The sequence below is a fragment of the Zootoca vivipara genome, chromosome Z2 (assembly GCF_965207765.1).
Source record: "Zootoca vivipara chromosome Z2, rZooViv2.hap1.1, whole genome shotgun sequence".
Lineage (NCBI taxonomy): Eukaryota > Metazoa > Chordata > Lepidosauria > Squamata > Lacertidae > Zootoca > Zootoca vivipara.
This window is the reverse complement of record NC_142585.1, coordinates 29,561,731-29,580,166: the sequence shown is the minus strand read 5'-3', so window position 1 is coordinate 29,580,166 and position 18,436 is coordinate 29,561,731. Positions and strand designations below refer to the sequence as shown.

The 18,436-nt window shown below is 43.4% G+C and overlaps 1 long non-coding RNA gene across 1 annotated transcript; it reads right to left on the bottom strand.

Moving 5' to 3' along the window:
• Nucleotides 1-2,363: 2,363 nt before the first annotated feature.
• On the bottom strand, nucleotides 2,364-6,392 carry LOC132591517 (uncharacterized). Its single transcript, XR_009557015.2, has 3 exons — nucleotides 6,260-6,392; nucleotides 5,917-5,954; nucleotides 2,364-3,889 (listed from the first exon to the last, which is right to left on the bottom strand). It is a non-coding gene; the product is annotated as an uncharacterized LOC132591517 (long non-coding RNA).
• Between the last annotated feature and the right edge of the window lie 12,044 nt (nucleotides 6,393-18,436).

The window sequence follows — 18,436 nt, the reverse complement described above, 5'->3', positions numbered from 1 at the left end:
ATGCACTGCTAAGGAGGACGCTCTCTAAATAAGAAGGGTGATCATGTAAGGGGATCCCATTATTAAGGCATCTCATCCTCCTTCCTTCCCCCATTTGCCAAGCACATGAAATCATTGTCCTTTTGTAGGGTCCTTAAAGTGTTGCATTAAAAGAAAGTGTCTTTGGAAAGTTTTCCTCAAGAGCAGGGTCCCCAAACTAAGGCCCGGGGGCCGGATGCAGCCCAATCGCCTTCTAAATCCGGCCTGTGGGTGGTCCAGGAATCAGCATGTTTTTTACATGAGTAGAATATGTCCTTTTATTAAAAATGTATCTCTGGGTTATTTGTGGGGCATAGGAATTCGTTCATTTTTTTTTCTTTCAAAATATAGTCTGCCCCCCCCCCCCACAAGGTCTGAGGGACAGTGGACAGGCCCCCTTCTCAAGAGGCTTTCGAAAAGCCTTTTTGAAGAAACTACACTTGGGTTAAACCACAGAGCCTAGGGCTTGCCAATCAGAAGGCTGGCAGTTTGAATCCCCACGACGGGGTGGGCTCCCATTGCTCGGTCCCTGCTCCTGCCAACCTAGCAGTTCAAAAGCAAGTCAAAGTGCAAGTAGATAAATAGGTACTGCTCTGGCAGGAAGGTAAACGGCGTTTCCGTGTGCTGCTCTGGTTCGCCAGAAGCGGCTTTGTCATGCTGGCCACATGACCTGGAAGCTGTATGCCAGCTCCCTCGGCCAATAATGCGAGATGAGCGCAGCAACCCCAGAGTCATCCACAATTGGACCTAATGGTCAGGGGTCCCTCCACCTTTACACTTTTGGCCCTATAGTAAACGACAATAGGGATAGATGTATAGCGTACTTATTTTCTGCACAGAATAATAGAGCATTGCAAGAGAGGCCTGTAACGAAACACTGCAGTGCATTTTGAAGTTTATTGTGTTTTTCATGTTGCAAGCTGCCTTGATCATGGTTTTGACTACAGAAAGGTGGCATAAGTACAGCATGCAATTAAAATGACGTATGCATGTGTGTGCTTACTGTTACAGGAAGCCAGCCATGCTCCACCATCATCACAATATGCTACAATCCTCTCTACCACTGCAAATTTTCTGGTATTCTATGGATTCTTAATTCACATAGGCTGTTTTAGCATTGCCATGCCTGTTTAGGAATATTATCCCCCCTTCCTTCTCTCTCCCTCTCTCTCTCTCTCTCTCTCTCTCTCTGTGTGTGTGTGTGTGTGTGTGTGTGCTGTACTTCTGCAAACTTTAGAGCTCCTCTGAGCCTGCTGAGACCTCCCTCTTGTGTGTTGGTCACGCTGTCAGAGGTATAGCTAGGGCTGCACATCAGAGATGAATACAAAACCCTGCAGTCCAGGAAAACCTCAGATTTGAAGAGTTTGGATTTGGATTTGATATCCTGCTTTATCACTACCCGAAGGAGTCTCAAAGCAACTAACATTCTCATTTCCCTTCCTCCCCCACAACAAACGCTCTGTGAGGTGGGTGGGGCTGAGAGACCTCAAAGAAGTGTGACTAGCCCAAGGTCACCCAGCAGCTGCATGTGGAGGAGCGGGGAAGCGAACCCGGTTCACCAGATTACAAGTCTACCGCTCTTAACCACTACACCACACTGTAAGTGTGATCAGAAGGTCCCAAACTTCAAGAGAGATGGGTCTAATGACACCTACAAGGACAGTACTGACAGGATAATAAAATCATTTATTTCAATTACGTATTACAGTAAATGATAAAAACATGATTTGCACTTGAATTAAGGGGTGGAACATTCATACACGTGGCATAAGACTGTTAAAGGTCATTGAAAATTTAATGGCAGGAAAAGGATGTAGCTCTATGGTAGAGCATCTAAAACTTCTGCTTTGCATGCAGAAGGTCCCAGGTTCAGTCCCCAAATGTTAGAGCTGGGAATGTCCCCTGCCTGAGAGAACTGCTGACAGTCAGCATCACTGAGCTGGATGGATCAATAGTCTGGTTCCATGTTATTTATTTATTTGGAGTATTTGTACCTGGAGAAGCTTACCTATAATCAAACAGGACATTCCCTGTCCATAGGCTTACAACCTTTAAAAGGCATGACACACAAGGAAGAGGGAGCAGGGAGGGAAGAGGGGAGGAAAATCCAATCCTTAAACAGTTATTTTTATACTGACCAGCTGGCCCAGTTCAGGGGCAGGGGATGCCTGGTGGAGCTGGGCTTTCAGGAAAACTGATGTGCACATATGACAAGCATGTATATGGTCCCTTTGAACATATTATTGGATGCCACCCCAAATTCCAAGCAGTGCAAGATTCCAGGGGTTCCAGGCACTTACGCAGGATTCATGCTTCTTTTCAAATGAGGGACAGTAGAGACAGTGTTGTCTTTGGGATACAGTATATGGTTTATTTACACACATATATACAACCTGAGCCTACGATGGAGGGTTTCACAGCATTAATGCCCCAAGAGGGTCTTGCTTCTCCCATAGCCACAACCCTGGACTCCAAGAGAAATCAGGCATAGGCCTGTCTCCCAGCTGCCTAGCCTGCAACCTTGCCAGCTTCCAGCTCACACAACTCAACTCTCAACTCTGGCCTCTTTCTTTCTAACTCCCAGTAAGTTGAGGGATACGGACCACTTATTTGCTGTCTGGCACAGAGTCACTTCCTTTGTTCCCTTAATTACCTAGGCAGGCATAGACAAACTCATCCCTCCAGATGTTTTGGGACTACAACACCCATCATCCCTAAGTAACAGGACCAGTGGTCAGGGATGATGGGAATTGTAGTCTCAAAACATCTGGAGGGCTGAGTTTGCCTATGCCTGACCTAGGGTTATCACCTTACCAGGAAACTAGCATTTATTGATTTCCAGGGTTTAGTGTAGGACTTTCCAAACTTGGATCTCCAGCTGTTTTTGAACTACAATTCCCACCATCCCTGGTACAGGGAGTCCCCCCCCCAAAAAAAAAAACCTAGGGTTGCTATATTTCAAAAAGTGAAAATCCAGACACAATAGTTGTTGAGCTTTTTGCAAAATCAACACTTATGCCCAGGGTTTTTGGGACATTTTAGCCGCTTTCCAAAAATTCCGCTAGGATGCCATTTTCAAAGAGCAAATCCTGGCTATGTCTGGGAGATTCCCTATCCCAAATCTATAACAATAGATAGAGATAGAGATATATTGATCCATACCCTGATTTGAATGACAGCCTAGACAGCTGCATTTATCCTTATAAAACTATGGAAGATCTGATCTCCCACCATCATCTCATCTAGGTTCGCCCTAAACTTGGAGCCTGTGGCTTGTCTGTGAGTAACACTTCAGAACAGAATATGTTGTACTTTCAATCGCTCTGTTATTTCTTCCTGCTTTTCTGGGATTCTGAAGAGAGCTTCTGCATCTGCTTCTGCTTCTGAAGAATAGCCAAGAAATAATATTGGCAATAATTGCTAAGAAATAATATTGGCAATAAGATGCCTCTTCCCTGTCTTGGTGTCTTTCTGCCTTTTACACATTTTTCTGCTCCTCTTTTTGCAGCCAGATTTGATAGCAATATCTGATGAATTTTTAAAGGACCCATGTGAACATTTCACAGTCATCCACTAAGCAAGCAATCATATACTCGCAGTCACAGAGAGCGAAGCGAACGGTTTGTATCATCTTGATGAGTAATTCAAACAGCATTACAGGAAAATAAGCCAAATCATGTCAAAACTAGGGTGCATTCCTCTTTCCAATAAGGAATCACTATGTCTGTGGAGTTCAGCACGACACCTTCATCTCCCTCGTTAAAATTACACCAATCACAAGATTTCTCGAAACCCTCTTCTGGAACAAATGGAGATTCTCTTGGAAGCTGAGTCGGATAACTTGGAAAGGGGAAATCCAAGCAGAGAGAAACTGCGGAAGAGAAAAGTGCAGCATGAAAGAGGCACTTCAGAAATTTAGAGTGTGAATCCACAAGAACACAACGTCAGGATTTGAATTATACCGAGTGAGATACAATCATAGAATCGTAGAATTGGAAGGGACCCCTGAGGGTCATCATTCTAGTCCAACCCCCTACAATGCAAAAATCTCTAACCACTACTGAACACCACATTGGCTCTATAATTAATTAACTCACTGCATTTATATCCCACCTTTCCCCAAAGCTGCTCAAGTCTGTACATGGTTCTCTTTGTTCCAAGATATTGGGACAGAGCTTTAACCTCTTTTCTAATACCCCTGCCCATTGTGAATCAAACCAAGTTTCCCCCACATTCCTACCCAACCTGATTTTAAAAAGGAGGGTGGTGGTGGAACTTCTAAACACCGGAGAAGTTTTGAAGACGGGCTGTTGCTTCTTATGTCCAATTCCCGAGCTTCCGGACTAAGATGGGCTTTTGAATTGAACCAACAGAGCAACCGCCCCTGGAATTTAGGAAGCTGCTTAAATGTCACTAGGTAGGACCTGCATGCGAATAAGGGACTAGTTAGTTCAAATGATATTGTGCTGTCTGTGAATTGTTAACTAGCTCAGGAATTTCCATTAATGCAAGTTGATGACTCACTTTCCAGGAAACAGCACTGCCCCCCCCCATTCCCATTCAAGCCTTAGCATTGTATACTTCCTTCCAGATGGACCTCTACCCTAATAGCTAGTTAATTGATTCCTGCTCCATTTGCCATCTATAATTAACAGCAGCCCAGGCACAGCCAGCTTCTCAATTAGCTGATAACAAGTATGCCTGGGCCTTCTGGCCTCATTGGTCAAAGGCAGTGCTTTTTTGTAACATGAAATTGTTATAGTACAGTAAGTGCCACACTTTTACCAATTTAGGGGGGAAATGTGCCAGTACAGTAATGTACTACATACCACTGAGTACCCCCAGGAAAAAAAGCATTGGCCAAAGGTACAAGACTTTTCCTGTACCAGAAGTTACAGCTAGCAATGTAATTGATGATGTCATGTTATTTAATCCATTTTTTTGTTAATTATTGAGCCCAAACCACTTTCTTGTGCAGCGTTTTGATTCTCTTTAACAAGATTTCATTGTTTTTGAAAACTTCAGTGCCTGTTTTGGTTTACTAGTTACAGGTAGGTAGCCATGTTGGTCTGACGTAGTCAAAACAAACAAACATAAATTCCTTCCAGTAGCACCTTAGAGACCAACTAAGTTTGTCATAGGTGTGAGCTTTCGTGTGCATGCACACTTCTTCAGATACGTAATTTACGTAATTTTATGATGTCTTATTACAGAGATCAGATATGCGTATGCACAAAGGGAAGCTAACCTAGCAGGTTTTAATATTACAGAAAAAAGTTTTAACTATTTAAAAAAGAATATGGTCCAGGGCATTGTAATCCCAAGAACATTCACTGAATCTCACTCAATGTGTGCTTGCTTCAACAAGGGCACAAAATCGTGAATTACATTGTGTTTCACATAAGCAATTTCCCCCCAAAAAAACCACCAAAAAAACCCCCATGAATTTGGTGCACATACCTAGTCAGAGACTTGACCTGGAGTTTAGAGTCAAATGAACAGCATTCAAGGAGTACTGACTTGTTTAAGCAAATAAAGATGAAAGGCCTAAGTATTTATAACATGTTGGGCCAATCAAAAGGCTTTCTACTGCTTGCCAGTCACAAAGGCTAATGTTGCCAGCTATAGTCCCCTTCCCAGTCTAAAGAAGATGGGGAGAAGCTCTTTATTTCATAAAATGTATAAAAACCCCTTGATTAGGGGTGGGGGGGAGAGAGTGAGTCACAGTTTACAAAAATGATAAAACAAAATTCTCACTAAGACAATTAACAACAATAATGTAACACTTATTAAAAGCTAAAATATGTAACAATAGACCGGTGGGTTTTTTTCTGGGGGTGCTCAAGGGTACACAGTACCAGCACCCCCCCCCCAAAAAAAGAAATGTATGGCACTTACTGTATCAACAACATGGTGAGTATCGCCATCTTTTTCCCCTAAAAAAAGAAGAAAGAACTGCATTAGACTAAAACCAGCTTGAAACTGCACAAGAGGGTGTTTCAGAAACCAGCAGAGGTTGTTTTGAGTACGGTATCTATTGGCAATTTTCAGCCTTTTTAAATATGGGCTGTTGCCATGGTCTGAATTCCAAAAAGCACCTTCATAATGTATATAGTAGACATAAGTTCTTATACCTTATATTAAAAAAAATTCTTGCGAGGATGGTATTCAGAATAACTCCTGCTATTACACACTACACTAACTGCCTCCAGCCTCCTGTAATGCTGTCGCTGTCACCCACCGTTGCACCATGAGGAAGACATTAACGTGATTTCCAGACAAAAGCAACCTGCTGTGAAGCTGGAGGGCAAAATAATTCTATTGATTGCACAGATCATCCCAGTTGCCTGCTGACAGTTGCTGATCCCTTGGGCTTGTGTTTGCTAGGAGCCCGAAACAACAACATCACCAGGTCTGAAAGCATCTGTGGGCGTGGAAACTAGACAGGAAGCTGCAGAAAGTTAGCAGTCAGTTGTTCAATTTTTTTTTTGTGGATTGATAGGCCTGTGACTGCAGAAGGAGGTACCTAAAGCTGCTGGTATAAGCTGCCTTCACTAGATGTGTGAAGAGGCGTACTTCACTGTACAGTATGATCACATTTTGTGCACATTCAACTTTTAAACCATATGCAGTTGAAAGCCGCTGGTTGAAATTGCGCAAGCAAGGCAGAGAGTTTAAATCAGAGCTTTCCAAACTGTGTGTCTTGATACATTAGTGTGTCGGCTGCAATGTGTGGGTGTGTTGCATGATTGCTCACTGTGTTCCTCCCGGGGGGGCTGGAAAGGGGTTAGTTTAACCCAGGCACCCCCAAACCTTGGCCCTCCAGATGTTGTGGCTACAATTCCCATCATCCCTGACCACTGGTCCTGTTAGCTAGGGATCATGGGAGTTATAGGCCAAAACATCTGGAGGGCCGCAGTTTGGGGATGCATAGAACTTTAAGCTCTAGCTTGCTAGTAAAACTAAATTATTGTGTCGCAAAATGATGCATATCTAAAAAGTGTGTCACCATCATGAAAAGATTGGAAAGCTCTGGTTTGAACACTGTTTTTCCACCTGGAAAACTTGGCACAAAAAGAGCATTTAAGTTCTGTGGCTCACCTGGGAAGCATGGCCCTTTTTGCACACTGGGTCTCGGATGCTCCCACAAGATCTTTTGAGATCTAGAGAGAGCATCTTGGGGTCATGGTGCATTGGCTCCAGAAGTCCTGGGAGGTCCTGGTTCCAAAGGTTTGAGAATGAATTCCTATGTAAGATGTGATCATGCCATACTGTACTGCTTTTGGTGCCTGCTAAACCAAAACAATTTAGACAAGCCTACGTTGATACTTAGAAGATTAATGCAAGGGCTGATCCTTTCTGTCCCCTAATAAAATATTTGAGGGTGCTACCCCCCAAGTTGATGGGTGTGTGTCAAATGGTGTGTGCCTTGCGATCAATTATGCTGTGCAGAGCTTACCTGCCGTCCCCCCTCAATATTTTATTCAAGCTGGCACTGCTGGGTGTAAGCCTCCATACAAAGTTAGAAACTGAGATATGAAAGCTAGGAGGTAAATGGCTCCTTAAACCTAGGTGCCCCTGGAGTTTTCCACCACTCAGAGACTAGTGTAGTGCCTAACAGTATGTTGCTATTGTATCGATATTGTATCCAAAATCGGCTGCCCATTTTATCATACACTCTTATGTTGCCTCGTCTTTAGTATTCCACTCTAGGAGAAGATTGTACATTTTTGTCATTAATTTTTCTTTACCTTCTACTAGCTCAATTTGAAATTTGGTTGGTTTTTTTCCCCAAAGCCATTATTCTTTTTATCCTCCCTAAACAAGTCATTGATCTGATAGTATTGTAACCATCCTATCCCTTTTTCCTTTAGTTGTTCATACGTTTTTATTTTCATACCTTTGTCTGTTTCAATTAATATCTCTTCATATGTCAGCCAGTTAGATTCCATGTTCTTTTTCTTAACAGTCAGAACCTCCACGGGCGACAGCCACCTGGGTGTTTTTCTTTCAAGTAGGTTCTTATATCTTAGCCATACTTCATATAATGGTTTTCTTATTACATGAAATAAGAAACCTTTATGAACTTTTACTTTGTTGTACCACAGGTAGCTGTGCCAACCATATGTTGAACCCTTCAAGATCTAACAGGTCTGTGTCTTTTAGTGATGTCCATTCTTTTATCCATGTCAGACAGCACGCCTCGTAATATGTCTTGAGGTCTGGCAAGGAGAATCCACCCCTCTCCCTTTTATCTATCAAAAGCTTATGTTTTATTCTCAGTGGTTTCCCAGCAAAGCAGACCTTTCTCAATCTAAGTTCATCCAGATATTTTGGGCTACAACCCACATAGATCCAAGCCTGTTCTCTCATTTTATTATGATGATTATTGTGTTATTGTTGAAAGTGGGATAGAGGGCACCTGAAACAAATTAGAAAACATTGGAAGAAACGTCATTTGCACCAAATGAATTCTGCCCAGCATAGATAGATTTTTTCTGCTCCCATCTCTTTTTGGATTGCCTTCATTAAAGATTTGTAATTTAAAGCATGCAATTTCCCTAGAGTTTTTGGAATATATGTTCCCTTTATTTTCCAGAGTATATGTCCATGAAATTCATCTATATATATAAAAATAAAATAAAGGCAGATGGAGAGGAACTAATTTGGCTACATATTATGAAGCATTCCAGCCTTGACAACTATGGAGACTCATCCACACTTTCCTTTTGAATATATAGCCACAAATGCTTCTAAAGCAGCTCTGTTGATTAGATCCCTGTATTCCAAGAAACAGGCACAAACAGTAGATGTTGCCCTGCGACTCTTTAAAATGAAAGTTCTCCCACTACTTCTGGTGGGCATTGTCTTGGGTTCGCGTAGGGACTTTGTAAGATTGGAATCTATCCAATCACAATTCCTCAGGGCCATTCTCAGGACCCCCCCCCCTTCTGTTGCGGGTGCGAACATGAGATTGGAGACCGGTTGCCAAGCCTTTACGTATGTGGCCCTGAAAGCGAAATTATGGCTATGGCTCAAACTATGTTTCAGACCGATAGGTTTGGCCCCCCTGATTCTGAGGGATAATTTTAAATCTCCATGGGAAAGGGGAGTGGTAGAGGAAGTGCAAAAGTGTGGTCTGTCCTCCCTTTATATTGAGTCCATGACATACAGCCACGCTAAAGCGATGATCGCTCAGAGATTGGGGGATATCGCCAGACAGGAGGACATAGCCCGCGTGAAATCTGGGATGTTTTTAGGGGAGCAGGTGTATCGGTCTGCACCAGCCCGTTACCTGGCGGATATCCACTACGTGGAATACCGCAGACTAATTACTGCGGCTAGACTGAATGTCCTTGATTCGGCGGTTTTGAGGGGAAGATTTGGAGGAGTCCCATGCGGTCAGAGAATGTGCCATTGTGCCTTGGGTGAGGTAGAATCCACAGAACACATTCTACTGAGTTGTCCCTTTTATAATGATTTAAGGCAATATCTTATAGACCCGTATTTATCTCAGTTTAGTTCCCGACCAAGAGAATGGCAGGCAGCATATTTGCTAAACAAGCCCACTGGGAAAATAACCTTCTCAGTGGCTAAATTCCTCTTCCTGGCGCTCAAGTGTCGGAAACGTATAATTGAATGTCTTGATGTGGGTTATCTGTAGGAGGTTTAGTAGTGCGGTCATACCCCATTTATGTATCCCTCTGATGCCTTCAGTTTTATATTTTTATATTTTTATGTATCCCTCTGATGCCTTCAGTTTTATATGTTTATCTTTGTATTGAGAAATGTTTTTTTGTTTCTGACTATCGGTCGAATAAAGTATATTGATTGATTGACTTTCCTTTTGCCCCATGCTTTCTAGTCACAGGTCTGTGCTTGAAAGCGCTGTGTCTGAGTGCTTTCCCCTTGCCCCCAGGGTTCCCTCGAAAACCCTCTCATAAAATGCTGAATCAAGACAAATGGCAATTCGGATTTTCTGCAGAATGCTGTTTGGTGGTAAAGAGTGTGTGTCCATGGGGAAAGCACCAGGGCAAGATAAAAAGTGCTCAGACATGGAACTTGAAAGCTCAGACCTATGTATGCCTAGAAATGTGACACAAAGGGAAATCTGTATTGGATCCCAGATTGTTCTGTTTTGTTTTTGTTTTGGTCCACCGCTCTGGCATAAGTCAGCTGGCTCAACCCAGAGCATCAGACTAAAAGACACTAGCTCTGGCATTAGTCAGCTGGCTTGCACCAGAGTGCTGGACTGGAAGACACTCCCCTTTCAGTCTTGCACAGTGCACCAGAACAAAAGTCGTTTGTTTTTTGGTCTCGGACATGCGCAAGAGCTTGGGGCCAAAAAAGAAGCATCTCAATTTTGGTCCCCAGGATGTTGGGGGGTATGAGATTAGGGCTGCGAGTTTATAACTGGCTTGACTGGTAAACTTTTAATAGTTGTTTGGTGGAGGCAAGTGGAGAGTTCCCATATTTGTTTGTTTGCTTGATAAAATATATACACTGCTTGGATGTAAAAGAAAACCTCAAAGCTGTTCACACCAAAAAGATAACACAACAAAGCTATCAATAAGAAGAATTAACAACAATAATTTAAGACTTTCAAAAAGTTAAAACAATTGACTAAAATTAGATTAAAACTCGTATCAACTTTCTAAACTTCTGGGTAGGCTTGTGCAAACAAAAATCATTTTAGCAGGCGCTGAAAATATGTTAATAGGCAGGGAGTTTCAAAGGGTAGGTACTGCCACACTAAAAGGCAGTAGTAGGCACACTAAAATCCTTACAAATGTGGAATGGGTTAATTTGTGACACCTGTAACAATTTACACCTTCTGCCAATTGAAGTGGCTGAGTGGGTGTGTCTGGGGTAAGGTGATCTCATAGGTAAACCTACTGAAAAGTCACCTGTGCTTGAATTCTGCTAATAATGAAAGGATTTAAACTTAATCAATGGGCCAGCTAGTAAGAAAGTTGCTGCTCAGTCAATCAACTAAAAAAATTAACTGGCTGATCTCCTTAAGATACATGTCAGTTTCTGCAACATAGACTGTGGGAACTGCAGTCAGGCCAAAATATTTTGACACCAAGCATTGTACACTGCAGGGTAAAGAAAATTCCATCTCCACAAAGTAATATCTCTTTTTCACAGCTGCACCGTTAAAGCAGCAAAGCCGCTAGGTCTTTTACCCAATCTTTATCCTGTGAGCACCTTTAGAGGTCACACAGAATTCAGCTGGTTTGAAATATCACAAAAAAATTGTACACCGTGAACTGTTATTCACCCTGAATAAACCAATGATACTTTGGCTAACAGCAGACCCACTTAATAGCTTAAAAGGTACCATTCTGGTACTATTCAATTTTCAGTCTTCTAATGCTCAGCCACTCACTCACTGTACTGACAGATTACTGTGAACATTTTAACCTCCACAAAGAGTGTAGTTAATAAAAAGGAGTTGCATTTATTCAAATGCTTTCGTTATCTGCCATGATATAATGGTTTGTCACAAAGGATAATACAATGGGGTGTCCTAAAGAATATTTAAATTTGACAGATCACTGGACTTCTTCAGCCCCTTTCACAGTATATTGGGCAAAGCGAAACCCATTATTTGTTCTTGCCCATTTATCTCTCCATCAATTCAGGAGAGAGGGAGAAGATGCTAAATGTTCCTGGAATCAGTTTGGCTGTGAATCAATGGAAGCTGTGCCCATTATCAAAGGATGACGGGGAACAGCCATAGTTAAATGTCAGCAACATCTGTCTTTTAAGCAGGAGGTCCTGGGTTCAATCCCTGATGGCTTCTCCAGGTAGAGCTGGGAGAGACACCTGCCTGAAATCCTGGAAAGCGGCTGCCACTCCCGGAGAACAATAGATGGACCAATGGTCTGGGGCTTGCATAAGGCAGTTTCTCATAGTAAGGGGTCAGTCACTCTAAGTGATAACTATTGGTCCCTTCCAAACCTGTGATCCTGTACCTGTGAGATTATAATGTATAAAAGGAAGCCTGCTAAATTGGCCAAATCACTTCATTTGGTAAGGTAATGGCCTGGGCCAGGCACTTAAGTACTGTCATTTTCATGTCCTCAGAAGTTGCCATAGAGACAAATGGGTGGGCCTTTATGCACTGCACCTGGCTAGATGCCACATCACTCTAGGATGGAGAACAACAGGCAAAAGGTTACCGTACAAGCAAAGGATAGAGCATGCATCCCCAAATTGTGGCCCTCCAGATGTTTTGGCCTACAACTCCCATGATCCCTAGCTAACAGGACCAGTGATCGGGGAAGATGGGAATTGTAGTCCAAAACATCTGGAGGGCCGAAGTTTGGGGATGCCTGGGATAGAGGGACCCAGAGCATTAGCACTCCAGCCAATCTGGTTTTTGCCATCAGGTTTCCAAGAAAGCCCCAAATCCCAAGTTTTGGGTCCAGCAAAGAGCAGGACACAACACAACTCTGTGTCTCCAGCTTCCAGCATCAGTCAGAAACACACAAAAAACCTGTGGCTCTTGTTAACTTACCCTACAATGCGATGCTGCTTCCAAGCAGGTATTGGGGGGGTTGCCCCCATTTGTCTCTATAGCAACAATACATGGCAGTACTTAACTAGGCTGAGGCCATTACCTTAACAAAGGAACTGGTTTAGCTGGTTGTCTCTTATAGATTCGACCCCCTTACAAACACAGGATCCCAGGTTTGAAAGGGACCCTCAAGGATTTTACAGATTGACCAAACTTAACAAGTTTATTTTCCCCATCCCCCACCCTTGTTATAGTATTAAAGGCACAGGAGTTTTTTCCACCACCGGCCAGAAAATTTGCAATCTCCCTCACTATGTTACCGCAGCCTTAGTTCAGCAAACCTCTATTTTCCCAATTATCTCCACTAATTTATGACCCCACTCCTTTCTGCTGTGCAATAATAGTCTTTCTTTGTTCTTGCAGAAAGAGGCATAACGGGGGCAGCTTGTCCAAAACATCCCCTGCCCTGTATTTCTTTCCTCCTTGATGAAATTCCCAGTCAGTGTGGCAGATATTCACAGAATATATTTTCTTGTCAGGAGCTATCCCCTTTCATCAGCCACACATTTATTAGCATAAAGAAAGGAACCTGGAAATGGTTTTTCAATGCAGTGATGGAGATGTGAGAAGGTGCTTCACGGTGGAGGATGGGATTCAGCATGATTAAAGAAATGCCTACAGAATTTGTGTTAAGATGAATCTGCCATAGAAGAATATCATTATAAGCTCACCAGTTCTCTAAGAAGTCAGAAATTACAAGGTCAGCATAGCAAGGCTTGGTTTCTTGTAGAAGAGAGAGTGAGCACACTTACTTATTTGTCGCATTTATATCCCACTTTTTCCTCCAAGGAGTTCAAGGTGACTTATATAAGAACAAAAAAAGAGCCTGCTGGATCAGGCAAGTGGCCCACAGACTCCAACCCATGTAGTCTAGCCAAGCAGATGCATCTTGCAGGAGACTAACAAGCAGCACTCAAGCACAGGAAGAACTCCCCCCCCTCCTGTGGTTTCCAACAACTGGGGTGGGGGGATGATGGACTGGTATTAAGGCATCAGTGCATCCAACTGTGGACCCTGAGCATAGCCATCCTGGCAGTGACTGGCCCAGGGTCACCCTGTGAGCTTCTTGGCTGAGTGGGGATTCAAACCCCTGCTCTCCCAGGTCACAGTCCAACACTCCGACCACCACACCCCATGGGCTCTCACTTACAGTAATATTAGCTTTATTTGCAAGTATGCAAGCAGAGCACTGGCAAAGAGTCACTCTTAATTATTATGCTCATTATGGCTGCAAGCAGACCATTCCACCCCAGTTGACAGCTGACAGTCAACATTCCATATGTATTCCCCATGCTCAGTATTCACTGATGTGTGCCTTGTTTTGTTTTACAATCTTTTTCTTTTTTTAAAAAATGCACTTTGACCTACCTCGGGGGTCCTCTCAAAGCTTCATTCTTCTTCTCAGTAGACCATTTTGACTTCAGTCTTACCTGGTCTTATCATCTGATGTGGATTTGTTGGTAAGATTATGCCCTACCCTGGAAACATATTTTTCAGAACAGCTGTACAAGGCAGCACACCCTTCCCCCAAAAGAAAACCACTCACAGCCCTCGCTACCCCTTCCTAATGCCTTTTTTCAAGTGCAAAAACAGTTATATTACTCACACTCTACCTTACAAGCACTCACCACAAATCTCCAGGACATTCGTGATTTTTCAGGAGATTGAGAGGTTGCATTTAAAGCCTGCTATCTTAAGCAGTCTCCTGCCCACCTAGCAGTTCGAAAGCACATCAAAGTGCAAGTAGATAAATAGGGACCGCTCCAGCGGGAAGGTAAACGGCGTTTCCGTGCGCTGCTCTGGTTCGCCAGAAGCAGCTTTGTCATGCTGGCCACATGACCCGGAAGCTGTCTGCGGACAAACGCCGGCTCCCTCGGCCTATAGAGCGAGATGAGCACCGCAACCCAGAGTCGGACACGACTGGACCTGATGGTTAGGGGCCCCTTTACCCTTTACCTTTATCTTAAGAAATATTACTGTGGTGTGCTCTGATTTACAATATTTACCAATATGGGCATGGATATTTGCTATCACGAGTATAAAATAAGGTTTGGTTGACTTACCGTAGGCTCTCCGTTCCTAATCCCCCATTCGACAGCACATTCAAATGGGCATTGGATGTTGTTCAGCCAAAGGCCTGGTTGAAGAGGAGCATTTTCTCCTAGTGCCTAAAGGTGTATAATGAAGGCGCCAGCCAAACCTCCTGGGGGAGAGTATTTCACAAATGAGGAGCCACTGCAGAAAAGGCCTGTTGTTGTGTTGCTACCTTCTGGATCTCTCATGGAGGAGGCACATAATGAAGGGCCTCAGAGGATAATCTCACAGTCTGGGTCGGTTCATATGGAGAGAGGTGGCCCCTTGAGGCATTGCAACAACATGATCTTCCTCATTGCATTGCTAAACAATTTGTCTTTGAATACACTCATTTCCACAGCCCTACGAAAGCCAGACTGTTCCACTCCTCTCCACTCCACCGCAAGCAATCCATTAATTGATCCAGTCAGAGGCTCTTTGTTTTGTTTTCTGTTTCCAGTTACTCCAGTACAGGCAGATAAATATATTAAGTTCTGCAATGTTCCCTCTATGTGCACTCCAAAGGGTTGCTTTGTTTTTTGGAAATGGCAAAGCTCTCCAGGGTTTAAATTACATTATGACTCAGGTGTGTAGATCTGGTTATAGATCAAATTGTGGCACTTGTAAGCCAGGTTGCTCTGCTTAATTTGTGAACAAAACCTTGAGAAAGTTCTGGTTTAAACTGTTTCTCATACTTGTTTAAATCTTCCATTGGGTACTTTTCCATACCTGCATCCCTATTCCCCAAGAACAGCTCCAAGATAAGAATGGTACTATGAGTTTGACTAGTACCATGTTTCTCTGAAAATAAAACACCGTCTTATATTTATTTTTCCTTAAAAAACAACCACTATGGCTTATTTTCAGGGGATGTCTTATTTTTTTCCTCCTCCTCCTCCTCCTCCTCCTCTTCCTGCTGCGGCCGGCATTGCTGCTGCGCCTATCACTATGTCTTATATTCGGGGTATGGCTTATATTCCTTGAATGCTTAAAAATCCTGCTATGGCTTATTTTATGACGTCTTAAAATAGGGGAAACAGGGTAGGCTATATGTGAGATTCTTCTAATCCATGGATCCAGCAAGTGTGTTGAGGTGATAGCCTGGGTGATGGGCCATTAAGAGAGAGAAAAGAAAAGAAAAGAAAAGAAAAGAAAAGAAAAGAAAAGAAAAGAAAAGAAAAAAGGGGCTCTTTGTGAGATGGCAAATCGGTGGGGGCCTTCCCCCAGCTTGTGGTTAGTTAGAAGGATGAAGCCAGAATATAGAGCTGAGTTGCAGTGATATGGGCCAGAAGCAAGGAGAGAGAGAGAGAGAGAGAGAGAGAGAGAGAGAGAGAGAGAGAGAGAGAGAGAGAGAGAGAGAGAGAGAGAGAGAGAGACATGCCAGATCTCTGCTTGAATCCAAGGCTGTGGCTATGGGATAAACAAGACCCTTGGTGGTGTTAATTCTGTAAACCCCACCATTGAAGGCTCAGATTGTATATGCAGTATGTGTAAAAAAAACCAAAGACCATGTATCTTAAAGACTCCACAGTCTCTGCTGTGCCTCATTCAAACAACAACAACAACCATGAACCCTAAATGCCTGGAGCCCCTGGAATCTTACACCATTCAGAGATTGCTACATAAACTAGTTTGAGAAACATGCTTGTTTAGATCTTTAGAACTGGGACCAGTTGCAGCTGGAGTCCCACAAGAGGTAGTGATAGTGGTCACCAAATCAGGATTAGACAGGCTCACGGAGGACGAGGCCATCAGTAGCTTCTGGTCACAAGGTCTGTGTTCTGCCTCCATGGTTCCTCTGAACACCGGGGAATCCCAGGTTAGAAGAGGGCTGTTGCACTCAAGTCCTGTTTGTGGGCTTCTCTTTGGGGCATCTGGTTGGCCACTGTGAGAACAGGATGCTGGACTAGATAGGGCAGTGGTCTGATCCAGTAGGGCTCCTCTGACGTTCTCCTCCACCACCACCCCTTCCGAAAAGTAAAAATGTGTTCATTAGATTCAGTACCAAATCAAAGGCAAGCAAGATACACAACCAGACCCTTCCACACCCTCTTCTCCCACTTTCTAGAGCAAGCTCTCACTTCTGGTTCAATAAGTGCTGTATTCATCCTGTTTCCTCTTATGAAATACTGTGTTTTGATGCATTTCCCACCCCAAACCAGCTTTGATATGCATTAAGCAAAAGAACGACCGCACGGAATTTGAAGCTAGTAAAGTATGCCCACCCTTGTCTCTTAAAGGCTGGGGGGGGGAGAGATAGCTTGATTTCTAAAAGTAAGAAGAACATGCTTGATGCCATGTGTTCACACTTCATATTTTCAAGCTTACAGTTACGCTTAAAATGTCTTATGTAAAATTAAAAAAAGTAATGTGTAGCTGTACTAAAAGAAGAAAAATTTGGCCTGCTGAGTTCTAAGCCAGCATTGGCACATAAGTATTTTAATTGGGCTCCTAAAACTTTGGAGTAGTTTCCTCTCATAAGACCACAAGAAGAGCCTGCTGGATCAAGCTAGTAGTGTTCCATCTAGCCCAGACTCCTGTCCTCACAGAGGCCAACCAGGTGCCTCAGTGAGAAGTTCACAAGCAGGACCCGAGCACAAGAGCCCTCTCCCCTCCTGTAATTTCCAGCAGCTCTGGAAGCAGATCACAGACATTGTGCTTAATAGCCATAGATAGCTCTCTGCTCTGTGGGTTTGTCTAATCCTTTAAAGCCATATAAATTGGTGGTTATTACTGTCTCTGGGAGAAGTTCTCTAGTCTAACTATGCACTGTGTGAGTAGTAACCGGTAGTTACTACTTTTCTCTGTCCTGAAACTTCCAACATTCAGATTAATTGGATGTCCATGAGTTCTTCCCCGCCCCATCCCTTAATGAGAAGGGCACTTCATTGAGTTCCACAGATAGGGGATGAAGCATAAAGAAGCTAAAAACAAACCAATCAAAAAGACAGTGGAATCTTTCATTTATAAAGTCCTGCTGTTGTCAAAATGTCAGGGCAGCCACATCTCTATTACTTGAGTCAAAAATAGACAAAGAAAAGAAGCCAAGGCTGAGAGAGCTGGAGAGGAGGATGGCATGCACCGCTTGCAGGCAGAGAAATGTTCATTTGAAGAAAACAGTCTTCCATGGCAGCGGGGAGGGGGCACCCCAGCGCTCCAGTATTGTTTGGAAACCAGGTTCCTCACATGGCAGGGTGCCTTGGGGTGATGGCTTAAATAGGAGACTGAAATCAATAAGATATAAGTGTCTACAGGATGGAAGGTCACTCCGGCCTGGCTTTGCTGCCTAGAGGCCATCCAATGACAGTAGAGGATGTTTAGCAGCAAAGGCACCATCAACCATGAAATATTTGGTGACATTGAAAGGCTTCTCATTCATAGCTGCCAAGTTATCCCTTTTTTTAAGGGATATTCCCTTATGCTGAATAGGCTTCCTCGTGAGAAAAGGGAAAACTTGGCAGCTATGCTCATTTGCAAACAAGAGAATGGCTATGACTCAGGGATGGAAGCGGAATTGAGCCTGGATCCCAAGAACTCTTGTATTATTGCAGCCTAGAGATGACAAGCTGGGAGGAAGGAGTAGGAAGTACTCAAACAATGTTTCCGGCCTTTGTAATTAATCCCAATACGGTAATATCAAAATAAGCTCCAATAAACAAGAGCGGAAGACTCGAGGACAACAGAAGCAGACCTCAGAACACTCCAAGCAGCCTTTGGAAGGCACAGCCTTCCTGCTACTCCCTGGAGGAGGAGGAGGAG